This window comes from Aedes albopictus, chromosome 3 (genome assembly GCF_035046485.1).
Source record: "Aedes albopictus strain Foshan chromosome 3, AalbF5, whole genome shotgun sequence".
In the NCBI taxonomy this organism is placed as follows: Eukaryota; Metazoa; Arthropoda; class Insecta; order Diptera; family Culicidae; genus Aedes; species Aedes albopictus.
In genome coordinates, this window is record NC_085138.1 from 82601228 (window position 1) to 82615720 (window position 14493).

Consider the following 14493-nt stretch of genomic DNA (forward strand, 5'->3'; position numbering starts at 1 on the left):
TTTAAGTAATTCCTCCATTTTAACCTCATGAAGTTTCTTCAGCGATTTCTTCATCCAAGAACTCTTTCAGTATTTCAGGGATTTCTTTAGGAATTTTAGCAAAACTTCTCCTGTGGATTTTTTTTCAGAAAATCCCGTTTCAAAATCCTACAAAAATTTCTTCCTGAGTTCCTCCAAGAATTCTTAAAAAAAAACTCCTTCAGGGCTTCCTGCAGTAATTCTTACAAAGGTTTTCTTTAAAATTGCTACTGCAATTCCTTCAGAAACATCTCCTGTAATTACTTCCAAGATTCCTCAACTATTATTTTTCAGTGTATCTTCCCGATATTGCACTAAAAAATTATGGATTTTTTTTTAAATTCAAAGAAAATTTCTGAGGATTTTCTGAAGAAATTTCTGAAAGAACTGCACAAGATACCTGTAGTTTAATGTAGATTTTTTTTTCTCAATAATAACCTTTATTAAGCTTTTCCTTCGTTATAATATTTACAATTTTATATTACACTAATCCATCGTTTAAAATATGTTCAAATTGTTTTCTATTGTTCCATCGTATCTCACGAATTATTTGCACAAACTCTTGAAGAGTACGGGTTGATGTTTTCAAATTATATGCAATTCCTACACAGATCGAAAAAAGAGTGTAAAATTCTGTGACATATAATGCACATAATTGGAGCGTGGGATATCACAGAAGTTTACATGACATATCATGTAAAACTCATAAAATATCATGTAAACTTCCATTATATGTCATGTAATTCAGCATGACTCTGAGTATTTACATGACATATAACACAAATTTACATGATATATCATGTAAACCATCATAACACTAAGTTTACATGACTAAAATGAAGTTTACATGAGGTGTAAATATCATTATTTTTATCTGTGTATTAACGTGAGCCATAGAGCGACTTTGCTCTCATATTGATTGTTCTCTATTATTCTTCCAAGCATATCTACAGGGTCATTAACCCTTCCGTTACCAACCCCCCCCCCCCCCCCCCCCCCTAACGAGAGTGCGAAAAAACAACACTCTTTTCGCTATAACTTTTTCGTTTTTCAATATTTTTCAACCAAATTTTGACACAAGAAGCGGATATCCTTCTAGTTTATGGATTTTCCAGGGATTTTTGGAATGGCCACCTGGTTCCGGAGTTATTCCGGAATCAAAATGTGTCATTGGAATTGGCCATATTGGATAAAGTGAATTTTCGATATGAGAACAGTTTAGTTTCTAGACCTAAATGAACTAGAATGATAGAAACATATGTCTGGAAGTCCATACCGGTCACTAAGTGCCTTGGAACCAGTTTGACGGATGTTCCGGGGTCAATTTTTGAATAAGTTTCAATACCATCATGCGACACCTCCAACTTCGTGATTTCGAAATACTTTTGGCCATTTTGGAACAGATAAGCGGCTTTCACGGGAATTGGTTCTGGTGATTCCGGGATCAATTTTTGAATTTGTGGTTTTTCAAGATACATCATTCTGAGCTGTTTTTATGTTATCCAAAATACTTCCTCCTGGTATTTCTTCAAGACCTTCTCCATGGGGTTTTCAAGGAATACCTCTATCGAATCTTCCAATGAAATCTCAAGGTATTCCTTGATGGATTCCTCCCGATATTTCTTCAATATGCTTCTCTTGGGTTTTTCCAGGCATCCCTGAAGTTTCACCAGACATTTTGCAGAGATTCCTCCAGCAATCCCTCCTACTATGATACCTCCAGCAATTCGTCTAGGGATTTCTCTCGAGATTTATATTGTTTTTTTTTTCAGGAATTCTTGGTGAGGTTATTGAAGACAATCTTCTTGAGGTTCTTCCAGAAGTTTCTCCGGCGATTCCTCCAGGAATTCCTTCAGAGATTTTGGCCTGGGATTTCTCGAGAAATTCCTCATGGGATTCCTCCAAGAACTCGTTTTGGCCTACCTCCAAGAGATGATTGCCTGCAATTCCTTCAGGGACTCTTTCACGGATTCTCCAGAATACTTCTAAAGATTATTCCAGGGATTTCTCTAGGCATTCCTCTAGGTATATATTCAAAGAGCATCTTTTAGGATTCCTCCAAGCATTCCTTATGGGATTTCACAAGAGAATTCTCTAGTAATACCTACTAGTCTTTTGAATAATCACTATAAGTACCACCAGAGGCATTCCTCCAAGTATCCCAGCAAGAATGTTAAGAGAAATCTATAGAGGTTTTCCTGCAGGTATCACAATAAAACTTTCTGGGGGAGTCCTAGCAGGCATTTCTGAAAGAATCATAATAGGAATCGCTTGCAGAATCCCAGCTGGAGCTCCAGGAGGAATTCCATGAATTTTTTTTGAGATATCCCAGGATAATGTCTGTGTAGTAATTTCTCGAGGAAACACCAAAGCAACTTCTGGGAGAATCGTTGAAAGATTGCCTTGAATCATCTCAAAAGTTTTCGAAGGAACGCTAGGTGAAATTATAAGAAGAAATCCTAGATGGTTTCCGAGAGGTTTTACAGTAAAAATTTCTGGATGAGTCCTGGATGAAATTGTTGGAAAAACATTGATTTGAGGAATCAAGCAGGAACTCTTTCAGGAAGGCCAATAGGAGCTCCTGGAGGAATCCCTTGAGAAATTTATGAGGGAATCTTTGGATAAAATTTCTTGGATAAAAATACCTGGAGTCCTAGCAAGAATAGTTGGAAGAACCGCAGGAAGAGTTTGTTGAAGAATTCCAGCTGAAATTTCTGGAGGAAGGTCACGAGGAGCTCCTGGAGGAACCCCATGAGAAATGAGTGAAGGAATCCCGCAATAAAATTTCTAAATGAATTCCTAGAAGAATCGCCGGAGGAACTTTTTGCAGAATGTTCAAAATATTGCCTTGAATAATCCCAGCAAATATTATTGAATAATCAAGAAACCACTAGAGAAATTCTAGGAGAACTCCTGAAGGTACTAATGAAGACAAGAACGTTTGGAGGAGTCCTGGGAGGATTTGTTGGCAGAACCACAGTTGCAACTGTTTAATCCCAGCTGGAATTCCTGAATAAAATCTCTGAAGACGTTCCTGGAGCAATCACCGAAGGAACTTCTGGAAAAGCTTAGATTATATCCCAGGATTCCCCCACGAATTTGTCATGGCAATGCTCCAGGAGCTCCTCTTGGCTTTCCTGAAGGAGTTCCAGCTGGATTCGTCAAAGCAATTCCTACTGTGGTTCTTTCAGCAATTTCTCGCAGGACTCATCCTGAAATTCTTACTGTAATACCTAATTTTTCTAGGGTTTCTTCTTATAATTTTCCTGGAGTTCCTTCAAAAACTCTTGGGATGATTCAAGGTAATCTTTCTACGTTTCTTCCTGAAGTTCCTTTGGTGTTTCCTCGAGTAATTACTCCAGAAACATTATCCTAGGATTTCTCCGAAAATTTCCAATGGAATCCCTCTTGGAGCTCCAGCTGGGATTCAACAAGCGATTCCCACTGTGTTTCTTTCAGGAATATCCTCTATGACTCCTCCAGAAAGTTTTATTGTGATACCTGCAGGAAACCCTCTATGGATTTCTCTTGACATTCTTGCTGGGTTTCTTTCGAATAGTCTTCCTAGGATACTTCCAGAAATGCCTCTGGTGATACTGCTAGTGATTTTTCTATAGACTAGTAGGTATTACTAGAGAATTCTCTTGTGAAATCCCATAAGGAATGCTTGGAGGAATCCTAAAAGATGCTCTTTGAATATATACCTAGAGGAATGCTTAGAGAAATCCCTGGAATAATCTTTAAAAGCATTCCGGAGAAATCCGTGAAAGAGTCTCTGAAGGAATTGCAGGTAATCAATTCTTGGAGGTAGGCCGATACGAGTTCTTGGAGGAATCCCATGAGGAATTTCTCGAGAAATCGCAGGCCAAAATCTCTGAAGGAATTCCTGGAGGAATCACCGGAGAAACTTCTGGAAGAATCTCAAGAAGATTGTCTTCAATAACCTCACCAAGAATTCCAGAAAAAAAAACAATAGAAATCTCGAGAGAAATCCCTAGAAGAATTGCGGGAGGTATCATAGTAGGAATTTCTAGAATAATCCTAGGAGGGATTGCTGGAGGAATCTCTGCAAAAATGTCTGGTGAAACTTCAGAGATGCCTGGAAAAACCCAAGAGAAGAAATTTGAAGAAATATCGGGAGGAATCCATAAAGGAATACCTAGATAATTCACTGGAAGAATCGATAGAGTTATTCCTTGAAAACCCCATGGCCTTGAAGAAATACCAGGAGGAAATATTTTGGATAACATTAAACAGCTTAGTATGATGTATCTTGAAAAACCACGAATTTCGAGGTGTAGCATGATACTGTTTCGTTCACATTCGAAAAATGGAACCCGGAACCGCTAGAATCATTTTCCGGTAATCAGTTTGTCGGTTCTAAAATGACCAGAAGTATTCCATTCAACGCAAAACTAGCACATAACGGTGTATTTTGAAAACCGCGATGTTTGAAATTCCAAATGTTAGTATTGCACCCTTTCCAAAACTTTTCGCCGGAACTGGATTACGGAAAATCGTTAAACCGGTTCCAAAATATCCAAATGTATTCTAAATGACCAATCATCGTAATAATATTCTATAACTTTCAAATTCATGAAGTTTGATATGTCGCATGATGGTGTTTATTCATCTTAGAAAATTTGACCCCGGGACCACCGGAACCAATTCCCGTGAAATCCGCCTTTCGGTTCCAAAACGGCCAAAAGTATTTCGGATAACACAAAAACAGTTTAGAATAATGTATCTTGAAAAATCACGAAGTTTGATGTGTCGTATGATGGTATTGAATCATATTCAAAAATTGATACCGGAACCACCGGAACCAATTCCCGTGAAATCCGCTTATTGATTCCAAAATGGCCAAAAGTATTTCGGTTTATACAAAAACACTTCAGAATGATGTATCTTGAAAAATCACGAAGTTTGAGGTGTCGCGTGATGGTATTGAAACATATTCAAAAATTGACCCCGGAACATCCGTAAAACTGGTTCCAAGGCACTTAGTGACCGATATGGACTTCCAGACATATGTTTCTATCATTCTAGTTCATTTAGGTCTAAAAACTAAACTGTTCTCATATCGAAAATTCACTTTATCCAATATGGCCAATTCCAATGACACATTTTGATTCCGGAATAACTCCGGAACCAGGTGGCCATTCCAAAAATCCCTGGAAAATCCATAAACTAGAAGGATATCCGCTTCTTGTGTCAAAATTTGGTTGAAAAATATTGAAAAACAAAAAAATAAAGCGAAAAGAGTGTTTTTTTCGCACTCTCGTTAGGGGGGGTTGGTAACGGAAGGGTTAACACATATTTTTAGCTTGATAGGTTAGTACAAGAAACTCTTGATTTTTTTTTTCAGCAGGAATTGGTGGACTAAAATTCTTGAAGAAATATCTAAAGTAACCTCTGGAAGAAATCCTGGAATAATCTTTGGGGAAATACCTAAAACTTAAGGAGGAATTCTGCAAATAATTCAAAAAAAATTTTGAAAAATTTCTAATGAAATTTCTTAACTTAGTTCAGGTTTAGTTTCCGAAGAAATTCCTAAGGATATTTCCAACGGACACTTTTGAGGAGTTTCTGAAGGAAAACCTGTTGAATTATTATAAATTGAATAACAAATTGCTGGAGGTATTCTTCAGGGAATCACTGACGAAATTTTTGAAGGATAGGATTTTTTGGAACGAATCTCGAAAGAATAACCTGGAAGATGTGATGAACCCTCTCCAGGTACTTCTAAAATTATGTCTTGAAAATATATTTGAGAAGAACCAAGGAATAAAGCGATGGAATGATCCTGAAGGATCAACAGTAAAACATCTAAAACAATTCCCAACGAAAGCTCTAAAAAACCCTAACATGAATTCATTGAGCAGCCCTTGGAGGAAAACCTGAAGGAACTTCTTGAAGAATCTCTTGAGAATGTTCTAGAGAAAGAAATATCTGAAAGAACCTTTGGAGGAATGCCTACAAAAAATTCAAAATAAATTGTGAAAAAATCTAAATATATCCATAGAGGAATTCTTGCAAGAATCGCTGGAGAAATCTACGAGGAAACTACTGCAAAAATCCTGCTTGCATTTCAAAATGTAATCCTGCAAGAAACTGTAAGGAAATTTCTGCCGAAAAGACATGCTATGCTGAATTATTTTCGAAAAATCTCACTCGAACATCATTTTAGGAACGCAGCCTCCAATTACAAAGTAACTTCCCTTCTCTTCGCCTTCAATCGATTGACGCTGGAAAACTTGAACCCGAAGTCCTCTAGAAGGTACAACCATTATCGAAGAACGTAGAAAAAAAACCATCCACTCCGTAACCGGAGGCCAAAGTGAGCACCCCTCCGGAAGTAGCTCGGAAACGCCCTCCCATGCAGAACTTTTTACTTATCCCGCCTCTGGCTTCGAACCAAAAAGCACCGACCGAAAAGAAAACGCTTGCTTTCGTTCGGTTTGGGACCAAAGGTCAGGATATGGGGCGTGCAACTACTTTACTTTTGCACTCGAAGCAGCACATTTGCACGAGGGTCTTTCTCTAACGACGATCTAGCTGCTAGATGGAAGTGAACGAAAAAAAATCGGCATCTCGTTCTTCTAAGTACTTGCGAGCTGTAAAGTACTAACGAACTCACCCGTTCCACTTCCGTTCTCTCTGAAAAGAAAAGAAACTTTTCCCAATCGGGTCAATATCGGCTGCAGAACGGCTGGGGAAGGGTGATACTTATCTGTTGTTTGCATGCAATGTTGTTCACTGAGTTATGTGATGTAACTGGAGATTTTATCGGAAAAAGGCGCAGAATACTCCCCTCTTTTTCTGCTTCCCTCAAGTGGAACAACTACCTTCGGAATTAACTCGTTTCGAAACATTATGCACCGGCAGCACCAGTTCATCGCTCTATAATGCCGTCGTTTAGTGGAATGCTTCCGCGCAATATATTATCATAATTTGTCACTTTTCCTATTCTGCCCTTTTTTTCTACACACAAACACACGTGTCGATGCATATGCTCAGCCACTTGAGAAACTCCCCTCCGTTTGAGCCAGAACAGACGTTCTAGCGCCTCAGTCAGTTACAACAGCGCCGGCAACCTCAGAGGTCTAACTGCTTTCTTGATTTGGAAAATTAATGTCCCACGGTAACATCTAGTAGTTGGTTGGTGTGGTTTAGTAAGAAGCTTAGGAACGCAATAATTTTTAAAAAGGTAGACAACAAATTCCTTTTCTCCCTCTTCTATTTTCTTGATGTGCCGGGGAAATTTTCTTTTTTTTTATCGCATCCAAGCGTGTAATTTGACGACAAATAAAAAATGCCTAAAAGTTGAAGTCGTCGATCGTGGCGGAGTCGTCTCGTCTCGCGCTGGTCTTATGCTTTTCCCCAGTTTACCTACTTCGGTGTGGGGGGAAAATTTAGATGTTGTTTATTCGTTGATAAATGGCGGCTTCTACGGTCGGAACACATGTGTCGATGCCAAAGCCCGGTGCGTTGATTGAATGCAGCCGATAGGGTTACCAAACAAGTTGGATAACATAGCTATTTAAAATAAAACGTAAGTGATGGACTTTAAACAAAGATTTTTGATTTGGATTTTAAGTGAAAAAGTTTTTTAGGCATAACTTAAAATCGTTTTGAACATTATTTATCAAAAAAAAATCTGAAATCTATAGATTTTTCGATTGTATGGAGTAAATTTTTAAGAAAGATGGACAAAATTCGTGTCATCAGAGAGTTTTAGGGACTTTTTCCTTAAGTTTTCGAAAAATTTAAATATGGTTATAAAGATGTACACTGTTTAGAAAAAGAAATCAGCTTTAACTGGAGTCGGCTAATTATGCCCCAGCTGCGCAACCTCGTTGGCCTCGAATACGTTTGTTGTGCTCGGTTTCATTGCCGGGGTCATATTGGCTCCAAATATATTTTGTTTCAATATTTTACCTTAAAGCAAAACTTGGATGCGTTTCCAAATTTTTTGTTTTTTTTTTTTATTTTTTATTAAATTAGTGTTTACCGAATACTCGGAAACGCAGTTGCGCAAAAACTGGTCAGTTACATATTAAATGATACGAAGTTCCATAATCGGATTCACAGCTATCACAGGCAAATGAATCAGCTTGCTGAATATTTGCCATCTGATAACCGAGTCGGCAGTGGCCAGTCAATGCTTTGACCAGCATGCTGCAATTCTGCTTTGACAGATTTGTAAGATACTTCGCCACCCTTGGAGATGGCTCAGTACAAAACAATTTGATTTGACGACATGACTCCAAACAAATCCAGTATTGTCTGTGTTGAGTAACAGTCCAGGTGTGAATCTAAAGCTTCACCCAACACTTCGATATCGGAATAGCTGGCTTAGGTCCAATGGCGTCATATGATGCTCCAGTGCGAGCTAACTCATCATCCCATTCATTTCCAGTGATGGAAGAATGGCCAGGTACCCATTTGCTGAATTCAGCTCCTTGATTTGAGCTCGACAAGCGAGATAACTATCTTCGACCTGGAGTTGGCCGAAGCAAGTGCTTCAATAGCAGCCTGGCTATCTGAACAGAAGTATATTACTTTGCCCATTACGTGCTGCTGAAGTGCTGACTGCACTCCGCACATAAGAGCAAAGATTTCGGCCTGAAAAACGGCGCAGTGTCTACCAAATGAATAAGACTGATACAGCCTTAACTCACGAGAATAAACACCAGCACCTGCTCGACCTTCGAGAAGGGAGCCATCAGTGTAACATACGATGCCGTCTGAAATACTTCTCTCCAGATAGCCAGATGTCCACTCTTCCCGGAATGGGAATTTCGTGGAAAATATCCTATATGGAAAATTACAAGCAAATGTAAGATCACTTGGAGCAAGGACAATTTTGTCCCAATTCACCAAGAGTAGAAACAACGAGGTGTGTTTTGAACTGCGATTCACAGGAGTTTCCTCTAGTAAGCCGAGTACCCATAGGCGGTAAGTGCAAGAAAGTGCTTCTTGTTTGAGATGAATGGAAACTGAGATGTTGGTAAACTTCAAAGAGAACTTCGAGCGCTGCCATGGGAGTTGAGAGAATGCTCCAGACATCGACATTAAGCACATGCTTTGGAGTTGGCCTAACTTTGATTGGATCGTTCTCATTTCGCCATTTTGCCACCACAGTTGTGTAGATCCATTTGATATACTTGGATTTTAGACCCCAAGTTGTACCAAAGATTCGCCGGCATTGCCCGAAGGGGGCTGTCCATAAACCACGTGGTCATTTTTTTAGGACTTCTGACCCCCCCCCCGCGTGGTCATTAGTCCATACAAAATTTTTTATTCGTCCATACAAAATGATCATTGGCCGACCACCCCCCCCCCCTCATGACCACGTGGTTTATGGATAGCCCCAAGGCCATTTCTTGATTCTGAACTCAATGTGCACAGCAAATAATTTTCTAATATCCAGGCGCGTAATTTCTGGTGATGTATTCATTTTCGAACGTAATCTCACTCGGTTACATCATTTCCCAACAATTATCACACTCACCATGCACACCCTGGTTGGCACTGGAAAGTATCAACAAACCCATTCCAGCAGATACCTAGAAGCAGTATCATATTTATCACCTTCCTTCTAACTCGGTGAAATAGCCGAGAGGTAAGGGATATGCCTCACAATCAACGGATCAGTGTACGATTCCATGCCAATATTTTACTTATATATGATTCATCTAAAGATCCGGTTCTAGCGATTGCTAGACCCACTCTCAAGCTGCGGCAGCTAATTTGTTGCATGAAAATGATGTAATTGTTTACATCCCTTTTACGACGCGACTGATGTGCAGCGAAAATGATGGGTGTTGCGGTTGCGGAAGGTGGTGGCGAGTCCCGACTCTTTCAGCAGAAAGGAAAAACGTAGATTCTCCTACGATCAGCTATAAAGCTAAAATGATATTTTATTGAATAAAACAATGTATAAACATGTACAAATAATCTTACATATTCGGTGGTTTAGCTCCTTCTACCACTTCCTCGCTGTAGCTACTGATCTTCACTTCTATTTGACATTATGTTTCTCTTTGCTACAGAGACTAGAGGTGCTAAAGTTTAAATATATTTAGTCTAATCTATGTTCAAATTTTAGATGCGTTTTCATACGCAACAATATCACAAGATTTTTTTTTTTGCTGTGTGAGATTTTCAGGAAAACTTGGAATCACCTGTACTTTACCAGATTTCAGAATCAAAGAGAAGTTCAGGTCGAACGCCATTACGGTTTCGCCTTTCCGAAAAAATAACAATAGATGTTTTACTCGGATTAACCGAAAGGCCATATTGGTGACACCAACCCTCAACTACCTGAAGGGCGCTTTGCATCAGGTCGAAAAGAGTGGTGATACACATACCAACTAACAATGCTAGGTACTCGTCGGCAAAAACCATAAGTAGGAAAACCGCTATTATTGGGTTGCCTCAATAGAGTATCTGCCACGAGATTCCACAAAAGCGGTGACAAGACTCCATAAACACTCAATTTCCTAATCCCTGCTAGACGCAATGTCGAGAGAGACATCGTTTTTTGAGCTTTTGATGAATCCAATTGGAAATCATTGGAGATATACCATGACTCCGTGCGGCTTCAAATATGGCATCGGAAGGCACGTTGCCAAAGGCACCCTCGATATCTAAGAAAACACCCAAACAAGATTGCATTTGAGCGAATGCTTTCTCGATATCGTAAACAACCTTGTGTAAAAGAGTCACAGTGGACTTACCAGATTGGTAGGCATGTTGGTTCACATGAAGAGGCACGTTGGCCAGATGAACATCACGGATGTGATGATCCACAATGCGTTCTAAGCATTTCAGAAGAAAAGAGGTCAAACTGATAGGTCTGAAACTCTTTGCTTGTTCATACGCCGCACGACCCAGTTTCGGAATAAACTGCACAGTAATATCCGCACAGTAATATCCCGCCAAGATTTGGGAATATACCCTGTAGCAAAACTGCAAACAAATAGTTTTTTTTTTCAAAACATGTTTGAAATAATCAAATTCCTTCTGAAGCAAAATAGGATATATCCCATCTGCCCCAGGAGATTTGAAAGGAGCAGACCCGAGCAAAGTTTCATAACAACCGGATAACATACTGTGTTATCTGATATCAAAAATAATTAACTAAATTTGTTCTCATTGTGGCTGAATAAGCAGGCAACATAACAAACATGATAACAACCAAGTATACCCGTGATACCAATATAATATCTCATTATGTTATCATCAAAGGTACCCTGATAACAGCTTCTGTAAATCTATCAATTTTATTCAATTGAAAACTTATTTTGTTATCAGAAAGATATTTGCAACGGTCATTGATAACTAACTTCCGTTGTTGTTGTCGACGATGATGACAGGTAATGGTAACATGAACTACCAAGTTGATAACACAAAATTGTAAAATGAGTTCTGGAGCGTACACTAGTTATCAGTTTGTTACTGCTCAGTTATTGTACTTTGCTCGGGGAGCTATTAAGTACCCACTCAATCAATTCTATAGTTACAATACTCCGAGCCGAAGCCAGAGAATCATAACTACAAGAAAATACATCAGGTTCATGGGAAGATGTAATATCCACACATCCAGGGAAGTGTGTGCTGAATGAGCATTCCAGAACTTCCTCATCAGAGGAAGTTAGATCGCCATTTGGCACACGAAGTTCGTTCACTCGAAAATCCTTGGATTTCGCAAGGATTTTGTATAACCGACTGACTTCACTCAAACTGGAAACATTTGTACAACATTTGTACAGCCGGATTGTTCAGCAGACCGTAGAGCTTTCCTGTAGGCCTTGCGAGCCGACCTGAAAGCCTCCGAAACAGCCGAACGTCGTCTGTTCAAACTCTTTCTAATTTGTTTCCTGAGTTTCGCCAGATCAGAGTTCCACCAAGGGGTTCCTCTTGTGATTTTCACAGACCGTAGAGGGCATGCTTCTTCAAAAGCTTTTATGATGAAGGTCGTTGTAGTATCAACGGCATCATCTAAGTCACTTGGAGTGCCAATGGATGGTGAATATCCATGAAATTTGACCGCAACCAAATCAGTAAAAAGATCCCAGTTTGTTGGCCGGGGATTCCTGAAACGCAATGTTTGCGAAGTAACATTCACGTGTTCAAACAAGATGTAGCGATGGTCAGATAAGGATTCTTCATCTGACACATGCCAATTGGTCAGCTCATGACTAATTCTACTACAGCAAAGCGTTATGTCTAACACTTCATCTCTAGCAGATAACATGAAGGTTGGGATTTTTTTTTAATTTTTTTTTTTCAAAACAGAAAGAGTGCGTTCTACTAAACATGACTATTCACTCTGAATCTTTCTTATCATTTCAGATCACTCTTACAACCCTTCCCACACAAACTCTGCCAGAGAAATTTTCAAATATGATATTTTAATTACCATGAGAAATATAAAATATACATCCAATTTCTCTAGGAATTTGGATGTATATTTATATTTTTTTCCTATAGAAGGTAATTACTTTTTCGTCATTATTATGACTGTTTTTCATACAAATGTATAACAAAACATACACAACACACACTCACATACATTACATATACATATCTCATCATATATTGGGAAAGGGAGGGACCATCATGGCACCCGATTGAAGCGATTTGGACAAGAGCTTGGAACTGCCTCCTCATTGTTGTTAACATTTCGTGGATTGAGGGCGGGCTCTTCGACCCCATCTATTGGGAGTATTCTGTCAATCGAGGGCTTGATTTTGCAGTTGTTCGTGAGAACTTTCTTCTGGAAGGAGATTCTTTTCCCCTGACGCGGGTTTCGCGCAAGTGTCTCTGCTTCCGGGTCCGCACAACCCTTTTTGACCCTTCATACAGGAAAATGACTGACCACTAACAACAGCACAATCTTGATCAAATCGTTTTTCAGATTATTCCAGTGCTATAGGCAGCTGCCTTGCTATAATAGATGGTAGAACAATATCATCATCATCATCATCATAGAAGGTAATTACTTTTCCAAAAATAAAATTCAATAACGATTTCTCTTGGTAATGCAATCTGGAACTTTTTCTAAAATGTGTTTCTCGCCTGAAATTCCTGAAGTGTGTTCGGATCTTCGCCAGAATTTTCACCAAATCTGAATCCCGTTTTTTTTTGTTACTTGTTTCCCAGAACCTTTAAATCAGTAAAATTTTGATACATTAGAAATTATCACTGTAGAGTGAGTGTACCAGTTATATCCATAGTAGTTCCCTATTTGGCCATAGTGAAAATTTAGAAAGTTTTCATGCTTTGACCTATTATGAAAGTTTTAGTGGCAAGAATTTAAATGTTTATCTTAAATAACCACTATGGATAAATAGGGAATGATTAAGGTGATAACTGGTACACTCAGCCCACCTTTTATGTTTTTATATATTTTTTTTCACAACTACAATCATTTTGGTCTGCTTGTAGGCAAGGTTGCAACCATTCATTTGCAAAGATTTACATTCATTTGCTATTATCTCAGTTCAGAAGCATGCTATCGAAAAACAATGTATGGATGAATTTAACCTTGTAGTTTTATCTGAAAGTTTGCCGAATAACATTGGGGTCGCACACGCATTCCAAAGTCGTGAGCAAGCTGTGAAGGCAACTTTCCACAGCGTGAATGAAATTTACATTCACTGCGTGGAGAGATGCCTTCACAGCTCGCTCACGACTTTGTTATACGTTTGCGACCCCAATATTATTCGGCAAACTTTCAGATAAAACTACAAGGTTAAATTCATCCATACATTGTTTTTCGATAGCATGCTTATGAACTGAGATATGTAATAGCTGTTGCGTCAAACAAACTTGGCACTATTCTTGATAGCAACTTTATTTCTGGTATGCTTCAAGCTGAAAAGATTTCATAAGTTCAATCACATTCTTAAACCGTATCAATTCAACTTACATTTAATAGTGCATTATTATGCCAAACTAAAGCACGGTCAATCCAATTCTCGTCATAAATCTATCTGCTGGGATTATTATAGGATTATAATACATCTTTAGCACAATTTTAGCATCTTAAACAGCTTACCAAAGAGTAATAATAGGTAGTCAATTCAAATTTTAATAATGTGATTATGAAAGGTATCTAATTCAACCTGTAGAAGATCTCAATTATTAGTTATATAATTCAATACTAAAATCTATTGTTGTTCTAACCTTCCACGTCCCAAAACAGATTATTTAACAAATTAAGGTAGTTTTAGGTAAATTTAAGATGAGATCTTTATCTGTAATTTAGGAGAGAACATTTAGGCACTAAATAAATCAATTCAATTAAACAAATCCTACAATTCATCAACAGTTTAAGTAAATTTAAGATTCCAATATAGCACATTTATGAACACGTTAGCTGGAGATCAAAACATTGCCCCTTGACATACGAATCGATCAAAAGTTTCCTCCAATCCATATGTCTGTTCAGTGGCGCGCCTA

The 14493-nt window shown here is 38.6% G+C and overlaps 2 long non-coding RNA genes across 2 annotated transcripts in view; one reads left to right on the forward strand and one right to left on the reverse strand.

Moving 5' to 3' along the window:
• LOC115256314 (uncharacterized) overlaps positions 1 to 14493 on the forward strand; it is a 715903-nt gene that overhangs the window by 643281 nt on the left and 58129 nt on the right. The gene's annotated exons all lie outside the window — the stretch shown is intronic.
• Positions 12636 to 14413, reverse strand: LOC134284052 (uncharacterized). The gene is made up of 3 exons (XR_009995595.1): positions 14350 to 14413; positions 14218 to 14288; positions 12636 to 14156 (listed from the first exon to the last, which is right to left on the reverse strand). It is a non-coding gene; the product is annotated as an uncharacterized LOC134284052 (long non-coding RNA).